The sequence below is a fragment of the Hemicordylus capensis genome, chromosome 1 (genome assembly GCF_027244095.1).
Source record: "Hemicordylus capensis ecotype Gifberg chromosome 1, rHemCap1.1.pri, whole genome shotgun sequence".
Lineage (NCBI taxonomy): Eukaryota > Metazoa > Chordata > Lepidosauria > Squamata > Cordylidae > Hemicordylus > Hemicordylus capensis.
Genome location: NC_069657.1, coordinates 414,967,988 through 414,990,028, shown reverse-complemented (window position 1 = coordinate 414,990,028; position 22,041 = coordinate 414,967,988). Strand labels below are relative to the sequence as shown.

The 22,041-nt window shown below is 44.6% G+C and overlaps 1 long non-coding RNA gene across 1 annotated transcript; it reads left to right on the top strand.

Moving 5' to 3' along the window:
- Positions 1 to 2,754: 2,754 nt before the first annotated feature.
- LOC128340545 (uncharacterized) lies at positions 2,755 to 20,737 on the top strand. Its single transcript, XR_008313783.1, has 3 exons — positions 2,755 to 3,062; positions 13,983 to 14,159; positions 20,094 to 20,737. It is a non-coding gene; the product is annotated as an uncharacterized LOC128340545 (long non-coding RNA).
- Positions 20,738 to 22,041: the final 1,304 nt, after the last annotated feature.

Here is a 22,041-nt window from a genome sequence, read left to right as displayed (position 1 = left end):
AATTTGTCAATGGCAAGGTTTTGCCAGAATGGAACCCTAGCGGTTGGCGAGGGATGCCTGTATGGCTTTCCTCAACTATGCAGGAACATGGTGGTGATGAAGTCCTTGCAGTTTTTTCTGCAAAGGAAAAACCAAGCTCATCATTTGATAGCAAACCCTGGGGACCTGAACCAGTAGCAGCTCAAGACATCCATGTGTTTGAGGCGGTCTGTTAAAGGTTGCCGCTCTGCCTCCCACCACTTGCATGCACTCTCCTCCCCCTCATACTCTCTCTCTCTCTCTCTCTCTCTCTCTCTCTCTCTCTCTCTCTCTCTCTCTCTGTGTAAGTGTGGTGCTGGAGGGCATCTTGCTGCCTTGTCACCTGAGGTGACATATTATTGTCACCTCACATCTTCCAGCACATGGTTCCCATGTAGATTTACGCATTAGCATCTGTGATAGTCATTCCTAAGTGGCTTGGGACCAGGTTACCTGAGAGAGCACCTTGCCCCAGATGTCCTAACCTGGACCTTAAGATATTCTTCGGAGGCCCTCCTCCGGGTGCCCCTACCAAATGAGGTGAGGTGGGTGGCTACTAAGGAGAGGGCCTTTTCGGTGGTTGTACCCCGTTTATGGAACAGCCTCCCCAGTGAGGTTTTCCTGGCTTCATCACTTGGTGTTTTTAGACGCCAGGTAAAGACCTTTCTGTTCACTCAGGCCTTTTAAATGTTGATTTTTAAATGTTGATTTTTAAAACTGATTTTTAAAAGAGTTTTAAAATTGCTTTGTATTGCATTTTGTATTTTCTGCCCCCGGTCTGTTATGATTTAATGTGTTGTGTGTTTTTATTTCATGCTTTAATGGTGTGTGTGAGCCACCCGGAGAACATTTTGTTATGCGGTGGCTAACAAAGTTGTTTATTGTTGTTGTTGTTGTTAATATTGTTATTATTTATCATCAGAGTCCCAAGGAGATTTTACTTCCCTTTTTGAGAATGTTAAAATGACTTCTATTCCATGAGTCATAATGTTATTGTTTTCTCAAAGTGCAACTAGTTCCTGATCAATCAATCAGAGCTCTGCATTAACTTTAGTTACTCCTGGAATGTGAGTACTATGGTCTATGAAAGCAAACATGCCGGTTCCAAGAGGCCTAATCGCCGACCCATCAGAGGAGGGAGGAGAAATGGTAATGGTGCTCAACTGGTGTTCGGGTGGTCTCCTCTTTCCTTGGTGCTGAATTAGGAGAATTATTTCCACTGCACATAATTGCCCTCCAGCACCTACTGAGGGAATTCAAAAGGAAGAACTGATTTCTGAAGAAATCAAAGTAGATTTTATGTCCAGCTCTTGCCCTCTGTGTATTGGGTTCCCTTTAAACAATACTTTATTTGAATAAAGTAAAAATAAGTCCTGGTACTTTATACATATTTCCATGTAGAATTCCTAAAACTGAACTTCAGTGCCATAGTTTCAAAATGTCACTCAATGAATTTTTTAAAAAAATATTCAGTATCAATGAACAATCTTTTCAGCCATTTGTGGGGCCATAAAAGGAAATTTATACTACTACCTTGAAAATCAAATAGCTAATATTTTCCCCCAACCTCCTAATATTATGGTTTATAAAATTACTATTTAGTAATGATTAGTAAAAGTCCTAGGGTTCTTTAAGTTATATTTAATATGTTATTGTATATCACAAATGGGAAGCCATTTTAAACACTGTTGTGAATCTTAATTCCTTTTAAATGTTTTGCTCTGTATATTAGCAACCCTTTCTGGAATTTCTGCTTACTAAAGTACCCTTATGCTTACTGATATTTAAGATGTTCATATTTATTTTCTACAAATGATTTAATTTCATAACTTTCTGTATATAGATGCAAATTTAAAGATTACAATTATTACTGTTAATAAACTTAAAAACAGATCTACTAGACAAACAACATGTTGTAAAGGGTAATTGAATATTTTGGTTATTGCCCCCCTAATAATCTTGAATAGTTAGATTTATTCTTCCTCTATAGCAAAACAAAGAAGGAATGCTGTTTTCAGTATATATAATTATTTCATTACCAATGTTCCTTCGAAGTTATGGATTTCAGTTTGATTGGCAGCAATACACAAGACTCTGTATGGAAGAAAAATTAACAATTTGCTTGCACTATCATGCAGAATTTTGCTCATCAGTATAACTTAAAAGAAGATGCATTACACACAGCAATAGCAATACTATTTTCCTAGGTAAAAAAAATTAAAAAGCAGAAACAGAAAGTATACTACATTTAGACACACCGATAGCCTTTAGAAATGGAGAGACCTAAAATTTGCTGGAAAAAATTGTCATAATTTTCACTGATCATCTTCATTGTTTTCATCTTGATCATTCAAGTTATCTCTCTACGATTTCCATACGTAGCCTGGATTATCATACGCTGAACTAAGTCAGCAGTTCTGACATCTTCATTTCGATGTCCTTTTCTGTACCTTCAGCAATGTTAATGTTACAAATTATAGGAGGGTATATTAATAGCCATACCCAAGAAGCAGAAAGAAAAGAGCATGTTTTTTTCCCCCTTAAAAAAAAAAAATCCCTAAGTACTAACTTGGGATTTCCTGGGCCCATTGTCAAGTCAGCCGAACCCTCGGCTCTTCCATTGTGATGATAATGGATTCCGTGTTGTTGGCTCAAAGGTCACCAGGTCACCGTAAGCTCCTTAATGGACTGTGAAATAACTTTAACTGCATTAACCTTTCTGGATCACATGGGTGGCACCGGCATCCACTCCTGAAATTCTCATTCGCTTATAGAGACAATACCATTAGATTATTATATTTTTCTTTTTGGAATAGCAATAGCTGCTCAATGTAATTATGCAACTAAGCATTTCCATTAAGCGAATAAGACTTTAAAGAAGATTAACTGGAGCTTCTCCTGCTTCCGATATAAAGGCAGACCTAAGACAGTGGATTCCCGACCCGTTAGAACTCTGCAAGTGATCGTACACTGCTTTTAAAGCAGGAAGTCCTTAACAGAAATGTAACACTTTTGCTTTCTGTATAGTCTACAGAAGAATGCAGGTGGGTTGGGTGCAGCATCTGAGTACATGGTTTACTAATGGCTTGGCAGAAAGATTGTACTAAAGAAAACTACGTGATGATGGGGCAAGGGGAAAATACCTTTTATTAAGAGAATATCAGAGGCAATGTGACAGCTTGTTTTCTCTACAATACGCTGATGGCTGAATGCTTTCGCATTTGGGCTCTCTGAAATGATCCTGGCTCTAAAATGTTTTTGAGATCATCTCAGAATTCAGGGTTGATGTGATATATCAGGCTGTGTCTGGGTGGGAGCAAATTCCACAGGGTTGTTTTACATGGCACGAACTCTGATCTGCAGCTGACCTGTGAGATTTGTGTGATGTCACAGGTCAGTTGTACTTTGATTACATGCCAATGCCCTACTCTCCAATTGTACCTATTTAATAGGTGAAGAACCAATGTGTTCCCCACCGCCCAAAGCTTTAGCTAGTATATAAAGTATGAAATTGTGTTTAATATTGGAGTGAGCTGCCAAGTGTAACTAACTTGGGGGCCTTTTGGGGGAAATTGATCATAGGAAATGGTTAGTGCGAACCCATTTTAAAATTCTAAATATTTTAGCAGAAATGTGTGTGTGTGTGGGGGGGAGGACTGAAACATGCTGGTAGGCTATTCACATGCACATGCAAAACCAGGTAAGGGAGCGGCTCCACGGCGGCAAACCCGCTTGTGGCAAACCTCACTCCAAAACGAGGTCAGGAGAGTGTTTCTTGTTTTTTGGATCGTCTGCAAGCAGCCGTGACTAGCAGACTCAGGGAAGGGAGGAGGTGATCTTCATAATCCACCACAAGTGTGCGATGCATTATTGGAGCTATATTGGGCTGGGTGACGTGTCCCGACACTCTGACCCTCGGAGCAACCAGCAGCAACCGGTGATTGTCTGGGCGGGCAATCCACCCGCCCAGGGGCAAGGACCTGCTCGTTTACAGAGGTGGTAAGCTTTACGAGGCTTCCTCCCCTTGCCCTGTCAGAGTCCTTTCTTTGCTTGTGAGGAAAGACCAGAGGCGCTCTTACCCCTGGACCTCTGGGCCAAAGTCCAGGGCCTCCACACCCCTGGGGGACCTCCAAATCCTTCTTATTCTGTCCTGGGTGGTGCTAGCCTGCCCGTGTGCCGGGTGGCCAAGTGTGACCACTGCTTTAGAGGGAGAGGGGAAAGAACTATGGGGGATGGGAATATGTTAAGTTGTGTATTTGAAATGCTTCTGCGAGTGCATATTTGCATAAATATACCTGTTTTATAGTCTCACATTCTTGTGAGTTCAGTTGCTGTTTGTGCCCTCAAGAACCCATGTGTTAAAAATACTGTGAGGCTATTCCCACGATCAGGCAAAATCGGGCTAGGGGAGCCTAGTCTGATTTCTCCTGACTGTGAGAACCACCAGGCTCACAGGCGAGCACGGTGGCCTCAAAGCGGTTAACCTGCTAAACTACCCCTGCCCTAAAACCAGGTTTGCGGAGCGAGTTCTCCGTCAACCTGGTTTTTTGAATCGTGTGTTGCCGCGGCATGGCACCACATCATGGCAACTCATGAGTAGACCTCCGACTGGGAGGCTTAAAAGCAGCCTCCTGGCTTGGGGGTCTCTCCACCATGCCCTGTGTGCTCGTGCAGGGCATGCTGAAGTTTCCAGGGGCTGTGCAGCCCCCGATTTTCCCAGCCCCTGCCAGCTCCGTGACGGAGCCAGCAGTCGTATGGGAGGCAGCTTCGGCCACCCAGAGCAGACTGCCTGCTTGTGTGCTGGGAGAGCTGACTAAGCCCGCTCTCCCCGCTAACCCACTCCAGCTCTTCTCACTGATCGTGTGTGTCCCAGTGGAGGGGAGGCCTCCAAAATGGGGGGGGGGGCTCCAAAGGCTTCTAGGTCCAGGCTCCAAAATTACCTAGATCCACCTCTGGACAGGACTTTATGATTTATTTGTGAAAAAGTATAATATCTAAGGGGATGAGCCAGAGCACACAGCTTTCTGGAGGTGGAAGGAGGAAGAAGAGGGGCTTAGCAATAGGGGAGTTTCATGACTTGGCTAAGAGCATAAGACCAGCTATGGAAAGGAAGGCCATGTCAGGTGTGGGCATGTGAGAAGTGGAGGGCCAGAAGGAAGAGGAGCATGGTATAAGGGTCTATGATACTTGTCTCCTTGCTGAAGCTAAGCAGGTTTTGGCATGGTCACTGCCAAGATGGGAGACCCATGTATGCCACCTTTGTGGAGACTCATGTATGCCACCTTTGGGGATAGGGCCATAGCTCAGTAGTAGAGTATCAGCTTTGCATGCCGAAGGCCACAGTTGCAATCCCTGGCATCTCCAGGTAGGACTGGGAAAGACTCTTGCCTAAGTGCTTGGAGAAGCTGCTCCCAATCAGTGTAGACAATACTGAGCTAGATGGACCAATAGTCTGATTTGATATAAGGCAGCTTCCTATGTTTCTGTTTGGGCCAGGATATAGCATTATAGTCAGAGAGCCAGAGGTAGGATGGGGCCAGGCTGGGGTTGAGTACCAAGGGAGCCAATCACTCAGAAGTATGGAGGAGCAAGTCCATTCTGCTATTCTGAGGCAGACTGCCAGGCTGACCACTGGGTTCAGCTGACAGTGTTGAATGTAGAATTGCACCCCAGAAAGTACCTTTGACCCATGAGGTTGTAATCCCTCCTGCTTGCTGCTACGCCAGGAGCGGGTGGCACAGAAGGTAAGGCACCAGAGACCATCTTCCAGGAGAACCACTTGAGCCCCTCCATGCTTTATGGGGAGCCCTATCTGTGAAGTGGGATGAGCAAGACAGAGATCAAAGGAGGTGTTGTAGGGCTGGATGGTCCCCTAAATGCAGAAACATGCATTCTACATGGCAGAGGAATGCAAACTTTGAATCAATATTTCAAAACGCCTGTGGCTTGCCATCCTTACAATACCCAATAAAATCCTTGCTAATTTGACTTGCTTGTGAGCACACTATGAATTTCTGGTTCATATCAATTAAAACAAGAGTGTCTGTTTTGAAATCATGGAAGGGACACCATATGCCACCAATCTCTGCTTCAGTTTGGTGCAGGTGTTATACAGATGTCTGCCTGCCCTACTGTTCTCAGTGGAAAAGGTACAAATTGTACCCTGATCAGTTCTCCTGCTTCCTACTGTGTTGGAGTGGCAACCTTCAGTGATAGAAACTTTGGATGCATCTGCACGCAGGTTGTGGAAAGGTTCCTAGGAGTTGATGCAAAGTCCTGATGTACACATGTATAGAGAAGCTGATACCGTGTCTATCCTTGCAGTTCTCTATCTATCTATCTATCTATCTATCTAATATTTCTATACCACCTGATATGTAAATCTCTAGGCGGTGTACAAATCCCAACATTAAAAAACACAGGTTAAAATACATAAAACACGATAAAACAAATTATTAAAATTATTAAAATTATAATAAAAAGCTTATGAGAACAGGAAAGTCTTGAGGGTCTTCCTGAAAACAAACAGAGGAGGAGATGCTCTTATTTCAGCAGGGAGCATCATCCAAAGCCCTAGGGTAGCCACAGAGAAAGCCCAGTCTTGAGTCACCACCAAATGAGCTGGTGGCAACCATAACCAGACCTCTCCCAAAGATCGTAAAACATGGGAGAGTTAATGACAATGGAGGAGCTCTCTTAAATAGCCTGGTCCCAAGCTGTCAAGCACTTTATACAGAAAAGGATCTGCCAGACAACAGTACCAGCTGTGCAGACTGCACAACTAGCTTTCCAGGTTCGAAATGGGGGAGAATAATATTGTTCTTTTCCTCAGCAGATCCCAGGTTTAATCCCTGGCATCTCCAGGCAGAGCTGGGGATAGACCCGTGCTTAAAACCCTGGAGGGCTTCTACTCCTCAATGTACTGAGCTACATAGACTCTGAGCCAGGTCTCACGATCATGGAGACCCGGTTTGGGGCACTGAGCGGGGAGAGCGGGCTAAGCCCGCTCTCCTCGTACACAAGCATGGCTGGAGCCCTGGGCGGCCGGATCAGCTGCCCACACGATTGCCAGCTCCATGACAGAGCCGGGCGGGGGCTAGGGCATGCTGGCGAGACCCCCGGAGCCGGGAGGTGGCTTTTTGCCTCCCCTACAGGGGTCTCCTCATGAGTAGGCATGGCGCGAAGACACGCCACGGCGACTCATGATCTTCAAAACCAGGTCTGTGGAGCGCTTGCTCCGCAAACCTGGTTTTAGGGCAGGGGTTCTTGAGTGGATTACCCGCTCTAGAACCACAGGGCTCACAGTCGAGCCCGGTGGTTCTCACGATCACAGAAAATTGGGCTAGCGGAGGCTAGCCCAATTTTCTGCGATCGTGAGAATAGCCCCTATGTGTAAGGCAGCTCACAATGATTCATATCCCACCCACCTCCATCATTTAGGGCAGGTTCAGGTGACTCACAGAAAGTGAATGGGAAGCAAGTAGCAGTTCCCAGTGTGTGCTGTTAGAAGCCTAGAACCTAGACTGCTGTTCCCTCAATTTACCTTCAATTCCTAGAGATTTTCTTATATAAAAACCTCTGTGCTTCTGCCATACACCAGTCCTCAGGGGCGTTGCTAGGTACTTAAAAGATCTTCAATAATTAAACTCAGTCATGCCCTCCACCCCAAATAATTACATCTGATTCCTCTCCATAGGAAAACTGGAGGGGACAAATGCTGTATAGGGGACTGGAGGATCTGTTCTGTCCCCAGCACAGCACAGTAGGGGCTCATCCTAGCAAGCTGGGGGCGGGGGGTGCCACCAAAGGAGGCAGTTCTGGTGGCTCCTCAATCTCCCATCCCACCTGAGAGCCATGCTGCTTGCAGATTGACCATTGGTCAGATAGAGCTGTGCAGTTAACCTATCTGTACCATGCATTTGAGGGACCCAAGTTCACATTTAAAATTAATGTAGGTGCAATCATTCACACAAAAACAAGTCCACGTGTACAGACATCTAACCACAGATTCAGCATAATGTCTGTTTGTCTGTGTCTATTTATCCCCGGTCCCAGAAAAGTTAGCGGATGTGACATTTTCATAGCACTATGCCTTTGCTGAAGTCAATGGATAGTTGATGCCCATAGCATCCTTTATTTCTGAAACTTTGATCTATCAGCTCTAGTTTGCCAGCACTTAGAACTGCCCATTAGGAACTATGCTGTTATGGTCACAATCATTCAGAAGCCCCTTCAGTTCCTAAAAGCCCCAATTTAGAAAATGTGCATTGGAAGTCAATGGGGATTTAAGACATGCTTAAAGTTAAACATGTGCATTAGTGCTTTGTGGGAGAGTAATGGATTTCAACATATGCTTAATGTTTAAGTGGCCTGCTTAACTATTTTGCCAAAGCTGCCAAGCAATCATGAAAATCTGAAGCTCATCTTTTCAAATTGGAAAATGAAAACATTGCTATATAGTTGCAATATGGTGCATATAAATACAAGGATATGCAATCAATAATAAAAAATTCCTGCAGTTGCTTTTTTAAAGTTTTTGATACAGAAAAAAACTATGTACATTCGTTTCCTGGCAATAGAGCGAATAGTATAATGGAGACCTGCAAGCTGCAAAATAACAGAGATGGAGGTAAAGATCTGGTACTATCTTAGGTCTTTAGACATTATGGCCAAATTCAGAAGTACACGAAACTGAAGGCGGGCGAAGCCGCAGTTTCAATTTTAAACTATAAATCGCACCACAGATAATTCTTGCAAACATGTCCCACCAACCTCTGTTTCCAGGATAGGGAACCCCCTCCCTGCAGCTCGGCCACAGAAGCCAATCCCAGAAAGCTCCATGGCCAAACTGTGCTCAAAGTGTCAGCATGTCAGCAGAGTGGCCGTGATTGGCCACAATCTTGGGGGGTGGGATGCTGAACACAATTGTGCATTTTCGGAGCCGCCACCGCTGGCCTGGAAAAGCCATTTCCATCCATTTAAATGCCACGCCATGCCAGTGGTTCTTCAGACAGCAATGGCACCGCCACCTCCAAAGAGCCCTGCACCTAAATAGTCCTACATAAGCATGATTTTGGGTGGTGGTGGTCTAGGGTGGATATTTCCCTGTTACTCGGGAAAGGGAAAGGGAGATGAAGACTTCCTAGGAGGACATATGTATAGGAGGGCACGCGTGGGGTGGCGGGCGCATGCGCGTCGGGCGCATGCGCGGCAGCTACTTCCGGTATTTTCGGAAAACAACAGGGGCAGGGGCAGCAGGGAGGAATGCTGCCACCCCAAAAACATTGTCAAAAAATGGAGTGCTGGAGGGGGGAAAGCGGCGGAAGAGGTAAGTACAACCCCCCCGTTCTTAAAGGGAGACACCCCCCGGCACTGGACCATGCCTCTGTGGTTCCATGCGCACCCATACTTTTAAACCTAACCCCAGGTGCCCTCTCCCCAGCCATTTGTTCCTCTCCTAGTGCTGTGATGGGGTGCCTCGCTTATGTTGCCACCTGGAGTGTTTGTGCTTGTGAACATACATCATTGTCACTTCATTCTTGGGGAGCAAAGCACTTAGTGCCCTTCCTGTCATTCCATCCCTTTTCCCTCCTGGGGGAGCAAGTGTCAGAGTGGGAAGAGGGGATGCCCCTGTGTGACTGTGCCACTTGACAGGCTGACAAACTTGGGATGGGATATGGTGGATCCTTGTATGCCGGGCAACTCCATAGCTGGATAGGTGACAGGAGGGGTGGGGCTGCTGCTCAGACAGGTAGATAGAGGGAAGTGCCACATCCGTCTCTATTATAGTGGTTTGAAAATTGGCAGGAAACTGGTTATGTCTGCATTCAGGATTGGACATAACACTTTGGCGGCCAAACCGGAGGTCTCAACAGTGAACTTTTGTGCAAACTAAAAGTTTGAATTGGAGTTCGGTGACACAAACCACAGGTTACTTTCAGCTCGAAACCACGGTTTCACAAATTCTGTTGTAATGGAATTCCAACCTTTTCCCTGTTTAACTCTGGCTTTGTGTTACATCTGAATTTAGCCACTGGTTATGAGTTCCAGCCAGTAGGTGGCGCTAGCACTTGGTTGGAGTTGGGGGCTGGCCAGAGGAAGAGTTCTTGTTCATTCTGTTTGTTTCTTTTGTACAATAAATAAGTCTTTACTCTAAAGGCTGCTGTCCTCTGAGCTCCTGTGATACGGGTGCTGTAGTCAAATGAAAACTCCTACCTCCCATCTGCCTTATGCTTGGTCTTGGAGCTCCTTACCTTGGTGGTCATTTCTCATCCATCAGTCTCTCCCCATTCTGACAGCTCCTGGCTCCTGACAGCTCCTCTCCTCCCTGTGTCTTAGTGTGCTAGCCCCCAAACCTGACCTCCAGCAATTAAGACCTTGCCTTGAGCTTGCCTCCACAGCATTTCTGAGGAGGCTCAAGTTCCCTATCCTTACAGGGAAGAGAGCTGGTCTTGTGGGAGCAAGCATGAATTTCCCTCTTTGCTAAGCAGGCTCCACCCTGGTTTGCATTTGAATGGGAGATGTGTGAGCCCTGTAAGATGTTCCCCTCAGGAGATGGGGCCACCCTGGGAAGAGCACCTGCATGCTTGCATGCAGAAGGTTCCAAGATCCCTCCCTGGCATCTCCAAGATAGGGCTGAGAGAGGCTCCTGCCCGCAGCCTTAGAGAAGCTGTTCTGTGTAGACCAGGGATTCTCAATGATGGGTCCCCAGATGTTATTGGACTTCAGTTCCCATAATCCCAAACCAAAGGCCACTGGGGCTGGGGATTATGGGACTTGAAGTCCAATAACATCTGGAGACCCAACGTTGAGAATCCCTGGTGTGGACAATACTGAGTTAGATAGACCAAAGGTCTGACTCTGTATAAGGCAGCTTCCTGTGTTCCTACATCTCTCTGTTTCCACAGCAGCGACATCAGATGCATTAAAAAGCACTAGGAACAGCAAGGCCTTTGTGTTTGTTCTTCACTGCAATGGGGGCCAGTGGTGGCCCACTGACTAATGCTGAGAGCCAGCATGGTGTAGTGGTTAGAGTGCTGGACTAGGACCAGGGAGACCCGATTTCAAATCCCCATTCAGCCATGATACTAGCTGGGTGACTCTGGGCCAGTCACTTCTCTCTCAACCTAACCTACTTCACAGGATTGTTGTGAGGAGAAACTTAAGTATGCCATACATCGCTCTGGGGGCTCCTTGGAGGAAGAGCGGAATATAAATATAAATATAAATATAAAAAAAAATAACTGATTATTGGGTCTGCACAAAGCTTCAGCCAAAACTGAATATTCTGCACAGTCTTCTGGCACTACATGGCCCTGCACTTTGCCCAGCACTGCCCACCATCAGCTCCTGCAACATCTTTGAAGGTGTGCATGGAGTGCGAGGAAGTGAAACCTTTCCCATTGCTTTCTGCCTAAAGCTCTTAGGGCTCCATCTCTTTGAAAGGACCCTTCCATCACTGCGAAAACTACAGTACTTTGCAGAGGTCAGCACAGTGCAAAATGGCTCTCACACTGAAGATGTTTTGCCAAAGTGGCCACTACTTGAAAAATAGTGACAATCGCTGGCCTAGAAAGTCATCTTGTGGTAAGGAAAGTTGCTCAGATAAAAACTTGTCAGTTCTCTTGCACTAGTGGAGCCAGACCAGGGGCGGCCCGTGTCTGGCCGTGGTGGTGGCCCTGCTCGCCCCACCCCCTATTTCTGATGTCAGACGTGGGGGTTAGCCATGCCTCCGTGCCTGACATCAGACGTGGGGTGTGTGGTCTGGCTCCTGAACGGGGTGGCCCCATTCGGGAGCCAGATCACACACCCCACATCTGATGTCAGCGAATGCAGCACCAGCCATTTAACTCCAGAATGGGGCTGCACGGCCCTGCTCAGGAGCTAAACCAGCACCCCCCTTGGTTGGGGTGTTGGAGCCACGAGGCACGGCCCCTGAGGGGTGGTGGCCCGGGTTCTTTGAACCCCATCGCCCAATGGTGGCTATGCTCCTGGTCTCTTGGTTTCTCCTAATCATGCTTTTTTTCATGACCAGTGCTTGAAAGTGTGTTTAGATGCATGTCTTATGAAAACTAGCATTTTAAATAGATCCTGTGCCTATCACCATAGTGGCTTCCAGTTCACTTGCAATAAAAACAACTGCATCACCACCACCAACAGTAATACTGGTACTGCCCAGTGTGATAAAAAATAAAAGACAGGTGCCAGTCCTAAGGAGCTGACCATCTACATTTAGATGGGGGAGAACAGTGGGGAAACCTACAGAGGGGAGAGATGGAGGAAGAGGTAGTAGTAACAAAGAATGGATATGAACAAATGCTATGCATACTGCAATTTTATTTTAGTTGGGGATGAAGCATCCTTCTGGCCTAGAGTCTGGCACTTCTCCTCTTCATCAAATGCAAAGTTCCTGGTGTGAGAGTGGTCAACTCTCTGGGGGTATCATGTCCAGGGGCTCCAGTTCTGGGAATTTTTGCAGCTCTGGAAGGCTGACAGGGTTTGGGACTGATTTACTACCAACTCTGCCTCCTCAGGGTCAGCTTCAGAATCATTGCTCAGAGTGGAGGTCATGACACCCATCTGAGAAAGCTGGGGTTAACATCACATGCAGTTTAGCCCCGTCTCCAAATTCAAACTGGAACACAATGCTTTTTCTGCCTCTCCCACTTGCTGCAGGGTGTTACCTTTCATAGACCAGAGAGAGAGGGAGGGAGGGTGCGAGGGAGATACAGAGACAGAAAGACAGAGAGATTTCCAACCATCAAGGAGTATTAATCTTCTTTAACAAAATAATATTAAAGTATTTGACCACTCATCAGCTTCCAGGAGGTTTTTCACATCCAGCTGTTTGTATGCATTTCCTCTGGAATGGAGGTGTGTGCTCACATATCTGCCAAATTTACCTCAAAGTCCTTGTGAGCTATTAGGGAGCACTTCACACACAATTAACGGTTTGGGCCCTGGATACCTGAGGGACCGCCTGCTCCCAAGGGTTGCTGCACACTTGACAAGGTCATCTGAGGGGGCTCCGCTCCGGGTGCCAACAATGAGGGAGGCGCGGCTGTCGTGCACTCAGGACAGGGCCTTCTCTGTTGCTGCCCCCAGACTCTGGAATGCTCTCCCAGTGGCCATTCGCTCCTCTGCCTCCATCACAGTTTTTAGAAAGCATGTTAAAGCCTGGCTTTTTACCCAGGCTTTTATATGATTGCCTCTGCTGCTGCTTTGTATTTTGTATGGTTATATTGTGCTTGTATTTTAAATATTTTTAGTCAGATCTATGTTTTTATATTCTCTCTAGCTGAATATTTATCTATTTAGCTTAATAATAGCCAGCATGGTGTAGTGGTCAGAGTGCTGGACTAGGACCGGGGAGACCCGAGTTCAAATCCCCATTCAGCCATGATACTAGCTGGGTGACTCTGGGCCAGTCACTTCTCTCTCAGCCTAACCTACTTCACAGGCTTGTTGTGAAAGAGAAACTCAAGTATGTAGTACACCACTCTGGGCTCCTTAGAGGAAGAGTGGGATATAAATGAAAATAAACAACAACAACAACAATAATAATAATAAATTTTTTTAAATAATTAATTTTTATAGTCTTGTTTTAAAGAAAGGCGGTATACAAATTTAACAATAAATAAAAATAAATAAAATAAAAATAAATAAAATAAAAATTCGGGTTTTTCATTGCGTGTTAGAGTGTCACCTGATTTATATCAGGGGTTAAAAAAAATCCACTTTTTGCATTGGGGGGGCAACTTCAAATGCACAGTAAAGCCTTACAGAAAACCTGCAGTAGAACCTGCTGTTCGGGAAAGCTCCTGATAAGAAGCCAATTCACAATAATCAAGATCCTCAAACTCATAACTGTGTACTACCAATAAAAGTAAAATAAAATTTAGCCATGGAAATAATTACTTAAACAGTGATGATATCAATGTAATTTCTTTTGTTTCTATTGACAGTCAGAATCAGAAATGAAGAATTCTGGAAGTGAAATGCTGCTAGGAATTACTTGCACGAAAGAAATTTTTTTGTATTCTTTGATATACACTGTTTCCCTATTTCTGCGTTCCCTTCCGCACCAACTTATTCACTTCCAGAAGACTGGTTAGATTTGTTTCAGCCTTCAATTGTCTCTGGTGAGTAACTTCTGACAGCATACTCATCAGTTTCTCAGTTTCTATTTGAAATTCTCTCTCTCTTTTTGTACTCCTTACGCACCTGATTTGGGTTCTCTCTGATGGCTAAAAATCAACCTGTTTTCATTTAATCCATCTGACATTTCAGCCAATATTATGGCCTCTCGTTTCTATGATTTTCAACATTTGTCACAGTTTGGGATGAGAGGTAGGCACTCACTAACCAAGCAATGCCACTTGCCTGCTACATCTTTCTTTTATTTCTTTGGCAGCTGAGGATTGTCAACTGGTTTCTTGGCTTGGGGCTTGACATGGAGAGATACTAATCACCTGTAAGTCCCAGTGAATATTGGAAGAACATCTGAGGCTCAGGGAGTGAGCTAGTGAAATGTATTTCTGATTACTTCCTTCTCAAAGGCAACTGTAAAGGGACAGCACTTTGCTGAAGTTAGGCTGATCTTAAATATCAGAATTTAAACATGTCAGTGCTACGAGAGACAAAAGATTTTGGCTGCAATCCTATGTTCCCTTTCCTGAGAGTAAGAACCATTAATACAATGACACTTACTTCTGATTAAACATGCATTAGAGGAGAGCTGGTCTTGGGGTAGCAAGCATGATGTCCCCTTAGCTAAGCAGGGTCTGCCTTAGTTGCATTTGAATGGGAGACAAGAAGTGTGAGCACTGTGAGCTATTCCCCTCAGGGGATGGAGCTGCTCTGGGAAGAAAAGATGTTTTCAAGTTCCCTCCCTGGTCTCTCCAAGATAGAGATGAGAGAGATTCCTGCCTGCAACCTTGGAGAAGCTGCTGCCTGTCTGTGAAGACAATACTGAGCTAGATGTCCATTGTTGGTCTGACTCAGTATATGGCAGCTTCCTATGTTCTATTTTTAGGAAAGGAGAGCTGGTCTTGTGGTAGCAAGCATGACTTGTCCCCTTAGCTAAGCTGGGTCCACCCTGGTTGCATATGAATGGGAGACTAGAAGTGTGCACTGTAAGATACTTCCCTCAGGGGATGGAGCTGCTCTGGGAAGAGCAGATGGTTTCAAGTTCCCTCCCTGGTCTCTCCAAGATAGGGCTGAGAGCGATTCCTGCCTGGAACCTTGGAGACGCCGCTGCCAGTCTGTGAAGACAATGCTGAGCTAGATAGATCAATGGTCTGAGTCAGTATACGGCAGCTTCCTATGTTCCTATGCATAGGCTTGTGCAGTTAGTGGTGCAGGGAAAGTGCAGTCTGGGGCATGTGGGCAAACATATTTAGATTTGAGCAAGTCTGGTCAAGTGGTTAGGGTGTCTGACTAGAATGGATGAGACCCATGTTCAAATCCCCAGTCAGCCATGAAGGTCAGCGAGTGACTTGGGGACAGTCTACCACTACAAATTGCATTCCCACATCAAGTTCCCTCTCAAATGTGTGATAAACTTTCCTCATGCCTGGAGTTACTGCATTGTGCTTTTCTGTGTTCCTGCTCCACCTCAGTTGCTGAGGAGGGTGGGGAAGCATATGGAAAGATGATACTAAGACAAAGGATATATTACATATTATGGAGATAAAGATGAAAACGTTGACACAGAGATGCTGTATTTGGTGGAAATCCCCTGTTTCTTGTAATGCAGGGGTTCTCAAACATGGGTCCCCAGATTATATTGGAATACAACTCCCATCATTCCAGCATAATGGCGTTTGGCCATTTGAGAACCCCTGTGTATTGAGTAGTTTGAGAATGCCGATGTAATGGGTAGTCCTGCCCTGATCATATGGAATGTTACAAGATATGTGTAACATATGTGTATAAAGGGTGAGCAGTGTCATGTAGGATGTGCCCATGTTAAGTTGATTAAGAAAATCAATGAGGAAGGGTTTGTGAGATGTATGCAAAAAGCAATTTTGGGCCGCCATTTTTCAAAATGGTGGCCGGAGCTCAATTCAAAATGTTTGAGGTTTTTAATATGTTGCTTATAACACTGACTTCAAAACTTTTTGACTTCCTCCCTGCTATTTGTTTAAAATGAAGGTAAAACAACCAGGCTAATTATGTTCTTGTTCTATGTACTCTTCAGCTTTCAACAACAGAGGGCCAACAGCATTTGAACAACATAGTTTCAGGCTGGTCGGAAATAAAATTACATGCTAAGAGAAAGGCAAATTTCACAAAACTTATGTGGTTGTACTTCAGGGATTGCACACATTGGAGGTTCAAGCAGTGGCAATGAAATTGATTGATCACCCAAGGAAAAAAAAAATTCCATGAACTCTGTCCCCATGAAACTGCTCCATATAAACTTTATATATGTTAGTTCTTAAAATATAATATCATTTTCACATGTGATGCATTTATTTTCATAAGTAATTTGCAACCTTGGATCAACCCCCATCTGAGAACACTAGCAATGGAAGCTTTACCACCATGGGTCTTGCTCCCATTAGTTTCCCAATAGATGATGGATTTTTAATATGCAAAGGCATTTTTCATATATTGGAAGACAATTAAGAAAGGAGAGCTTTGCTAGCTTGGAGTTCCCCTATGTTCACCTCATGGTATTCAAGGACAATTCCAGGTCTCTTGGGGTTTATTAAGCCTCCATTTTCCTGACAGAGCTGAGGAGAATAGCCTAGCAGAAATACAAAGCAGTGTCTGTATATGGCTGTTACGTCGTCTCCCCAGCTCTGCAGCTTTTAAGCAAAATAAAAATAAAACCTTGTGAATGCCCAGTTAAGGTGGAAAATATTGATGGAATTAAACTCTAAACTAAGGCCATGAAATCCAATTTTGATAAATTTTGTCAGTATCCATCTTGTTATCTTGTTTCAGCCATATTCAGGCCTGGTCAAACTTTGGAACAAGTTTTGGTTTGTCCTGGAACTTTTCCCATTTGCTTCATGTAGTCTAGTGTGTGGAGTCCCTGAAGTGCAACCACATACGTTTTGTAAAAATTTGCCTTTTGCGTAGCATTTCACTTAGCATGTTCTCTGTATGTCAGTATGTCAACCAGTATTATTATTATTTAACCAAACAAGAAGGGAAATGAGATAGGCTGAATCTCCACACACAGAACGGGGATGGAGTAAGAAATTAGTCTGTACGACTTTAGACCTCAGGTGGTGGGATCACATATTTAAAATGTGATGTAAAGTGCTCCCCTATGTAAAGAGTATTTCCTAAAGGTTGGAAAACAAGCACAACAAGGAAAGGCTGGACTACTGGAATCTCCCCCCTTAATACACTAGTTTAACAAAAGTGTTATCCCAACCAACCCAGGGATAATACTAGGAACAGATGTCTTGTTTTAATGTGTCTGAAGAGCATTTACTCACTCATGTTCTGCCTTCCTCAAATAGCTACTGCAGGAGCAAATAGCCATTTCGGGGTGAAGTTTTCTGTGGGGAAATAGCCCATTGTATAGGGCCCTAAAACTGTGCAAAACTGTAAAGCCCGGTTTGGTTGGAGTCGAACTGGATTTGAGTCGAACCGGGCCTGATCCGGTTTTGTGCACTTCGAGCTAGGCCGTGGTCTGGCTTGAGTCTAAACCAGTTTGGACCCAGCTCGGGGTAGGGGGGCATGATTTTTTAAAATAAAGAACTTACTGCCTCTGGCAGCCTCGTAGGTGCTGCTTCAGCTCGTAGGTGCTGCCTCAGCCTCGTAGGTGCTGCTGAGGTGCCCCCAGCAGTTTCTCTTCCCTCTGCCGGCCTCCCCCGGTCTTAAAAGGGCCATTTTGGCCCATTTGGGGGCCTTTTCAGATCTTTCTGTGCTGACTGTGCTATTTCCACTGGAAACCCTGACTGGAAGAAGTAATCCCACTGAATGAATTTCAGCCCTTTTTCTTTCAGTGAGACTATAAGTAATTTCCCTCCTGATGTCAGCCAATGAAGATCTTCCTTGGAAACCTTTAGGACAGCCTTAAAGACCTATCTTTTTAGCCTAGCTTTTAATGATGTCTAATTTTAATTTTAATCGGGTTTAAATGTTTCCTGATTGTAATTGTTTTATTATGTGTTTTTTATTTTAATGTAAACTGCCCTGAGCCATTTTAGGAAGGGCAGTATATAAACTGAATGAATAAATAATAGAGAATTTTGGAGCACGCATGCACACTGGCCATTTGGCCACTGACAAAATGGCCACTACCAGCACAGAAAGGGCCGAAAAGGCCCCAAAACAGCCCTTTTAAGATGGGGGAGGAGGAACTGCTAGAGACGCCCCATGGCCATGGCAGCAACCTCCAATGCCACTGGAGGCAGTAAGTTCTAAAAAACCGTTTTGTCCCCAAGTAGAACCCTCGAACTGGCCCTGAGCTGGTCTGGAGGGGTTCAGTCTTGAGCTGGTCTGGAGGTTCAGCTCGACCTCAAGCCCAACCGGGCCAGGTCCGGTTCAACAGCAAACCAGCCCGAGGGTGAGCTGGTTCGCACATACCTACCATGGGGAAAGAATGCATCTCCCCCTCCTCATGCACTCTGCTCCTGAACCCTCCCCTCCCATGCAGCTGTTTTTGACCAAAGGAAGAGGTGTCCAGCTGGAAGCATGTCATGGTAGTCCATCTATTTCAGCCCTAAAATAGAGTGCTGTTAAGTTATCTGAAACAAAATACATTTGGTCAAACATTTGGGTCATGTGCAGAGTCTGTTTCTCACAAGGACAGGGAAGGTTTAGCCCCCCACTCCAACAATTTATACATCTTTATTTTCTCCCTTGAAAATGAACGACTACCATTCAGTTACGCAGGAAAAATTCAAAATGTACTGGGGGCTATTGTTGACGGAATAGCAAAACCTTAATCCCCTACTAGCAATGGATTCACTGGCATCCACTAAGAAGAATCTTGTGGATAAATGTGTGCAAAGATTGTATCTAACCCAGTGGTTCCTGCAATACATAGGCCCTGTCTCTGCCCCCACCTGTCGTAATTATGGGCAGTTTTCCAGTATAAATAATTTGATATATATGTAACCAGCAATTTGTTATCTGGAATTCTTGCCTTTTCATTCCTTCTTCACATTATACAACAGTTAATGTGTGAGCATTGATGTGAGGGAAAAGTTACAATCCTTTTGAAGCTCGTTTGGCATACTACCTAGGGTCAAGTTGGACTATTTTTGTTGCCACAGGTGAAAATTTCATCCCCATCACACAAACCCCACATCATATTGCATTAGGGATGTGCACAAAACCATCTGGTCCAGTTTGGTTTTGGCCCCCTTCAAACCCTCCCTGGTTTGGTTCAGTCTGGGGGGGAGCGGTTCAACAAGCAATTTTTTTAAAATGTACCCCCTCTGGAGGCTTCTCCAAGGTGTGTGTGTGTGTGTGCGGGGGTGTCCATGGAGGTACTCCCTCCCCCCTCCTCCCTCCTGGGAAGTTAAAACTTGCCCGGTTTGGGTGTCTTTGGCCCTTTCCAGACCTATTCCCTGGCACGGTGGTTATTTTGGCGGCCAATTTGTAATATCTATGCAAGCTTACAGATCTTTGCATATTACACTGTATACAGATTGTACAAGTATTGGCCATAACATGTGAATAGGATTACTGTGAATGACTGTGCATGTATTCATTTTAAAATTTGTGACCCACCTAGAGCCTTTTGAGTCAGGTGGTATATAACCTGAATGAATGCATGCCTGCATGCATGCATGCGAACCTGGTTACGGGTACCCTCAAATGCAGGGTACCAATAGAAAGTGTACTGCTGTACATGTGTGAATAATTATGTGCATACAAATCTGTACGTGTATACACTGTACACAAATCTTGTATACATTTAGTACGGTGTGTGAATAGGACTTGAAGCACAAGCGTAAGCATTTCTGTGTATAACGGTTTACCATCGAATGATATTTTGGAATGGATGTGTTGCTTCTTTCAACCCATTTCTCTTCTGTTCCTTCTCTCTCCACCGTATTGTGTGAAATGTATTGATTTTATTTCTTATATTTTTAATCTAGTAAATCCCATTATGAGCAAAAAAGAAGAAGGACTCTGGCCATGATGTTCAAGGGCATTCTTAGATTGAGGAAACACAGGCATCCCAGGATCGTCTTAGCTGTGTGAAAAGCTGAACTGCGCTGATGGTGTCTGTTCTGTGTGGGCAAGGAGGACGGACGCATGGAAAGGCTCCTGTCTGGAATGAAGGTTGTCAGCACCAATTGGTCCCCCCAGGCAGAATTAGATAAGATGCAGCTGTATCTGTCCCAGTTGCCTAGTTCCCTTTTGGCATAAAACCGCACAGGCAGCCAGCTCAGTGAACCCACCAGGTTGGAAGGTGTATATAATGAGGCTAAAACATAAGGCGAAGAAATAAATAAACACAAACACTGTTTAGCTTGCCATCTTTTAGGGCAGTGGACATTTTGTAGCAGAGAAGACCCTTTGTGAGGAATGGACCAATCACCAGCACTTTGGTCCATTGTGAAAGCAAAGCAGAGGGGAGTTTTTGCTCCCTTCTCTTTGGGGACCGCCGATAATGTTTTTCCTGTTATATAAAAAAAAAAGTTTACATGCTGCAGAAGGGAAAGTGTGGGCTTTTGTTATTAATGTTGTAGAAATACAAATATGTCCACCTAAGAAAAGGAGTCTTCATTAACTCCCACAGCCCAGAAAATTAAGGCACGGCTCATCAGGATCTGTGCTTGCTATCGGCTAAATTGCAAGGGACTAGTTGAGTTGCTGGGCATCATAATGCTGATAGAGCGGTTTCCACGTGAATGAAGGATAAACAGCGATTAATTTCAGCCAATAAATAATGGTTTGAGGTCCACACTGAAAGAGGAACAATTACTTTTCCATTTTTCCTGCCAAATGAGCTGATAAGAGAAAACAGGGGAGTTGGCCACGTAAATCAGTCTTAATTTTATCTTCCCCATTAAAAAGCAGCCATTAAGACCATCTTCGGCTCATTTCATCCTCTTCTTGTTTCACTTTTTCAATTTGCACAAAAGGGGGGAGTTTGCTCGTCATAAAATTTCACTTTGGCCAACCTATCATTTGCATCTGAGCCAATAAATAGCAATTAGCATAAACATTTAAATCAGGAACTGGAACAAATTCTTGTTCCCTGAGCAAGCTGTTAACTTACAGTATTTTGTGATATATAAGAAGCGTTAAAAACAAGATCTGCTGGGCACAATTATCCCTCCCCAACAAGACAGGCTGGAAAGAGGCAAGGGGAAATCTCTTTCTTGCCTGAAGCCAAGAAGCTTAATCAATAGGAGGCATTCAGAACATAAATGCATTAAAGTTTGTGAGGTACTGAAAAGCTTGTGAGAAAAGGTACCACATAAGTACCCTTAGTAGAAACAAAACGCCGCTGCTGGAAGTTTGTGTTAGATCCAAACCATCCAAAATATCACAAATAAAGAATAATAGATCAGTGGGAATTCTCTGTAAGATCAAAGAAGGGATAGTGTGGAGACAGGAAGCAAAAGATCCATGAGAAATCAGAGGAGACGTTTTGCTGCCTTCCATGTAGGTGACAAAGGAAGTTAGGGAATGGGGCCATAGCTCAGTGGTAGAGAACATAAGAACAGTCCTGCTGGATCAGGCCCAAGGCCTAAGCATGGTTTCACATAGTGGCCCACCAGATGCCTCTGGGAAGCCCACAGGGAAGAAGTGAGGGCATGCCCTCTCACTAGCTTTTGCTCCCCTGCATCCGATATTTAGAGGCATCTTGCCTCTGAGGCTGGAGATGGCCTATAGCCCTCAGACTAGTAGCCATGGATAGACCTGTCTTCCATAAATTTGTCTAAGTCTCTCTTAAGACCGTCCAGGCTGTTAGCTGTCACCACATCTTGTGGCAGATAATTTCATAGGTTTATTTATGACACATTTTACATGACACATTTTATACCACCTCATACGCAAGTCCCTGGATAGTTCACAATCTAAAAAACGGAA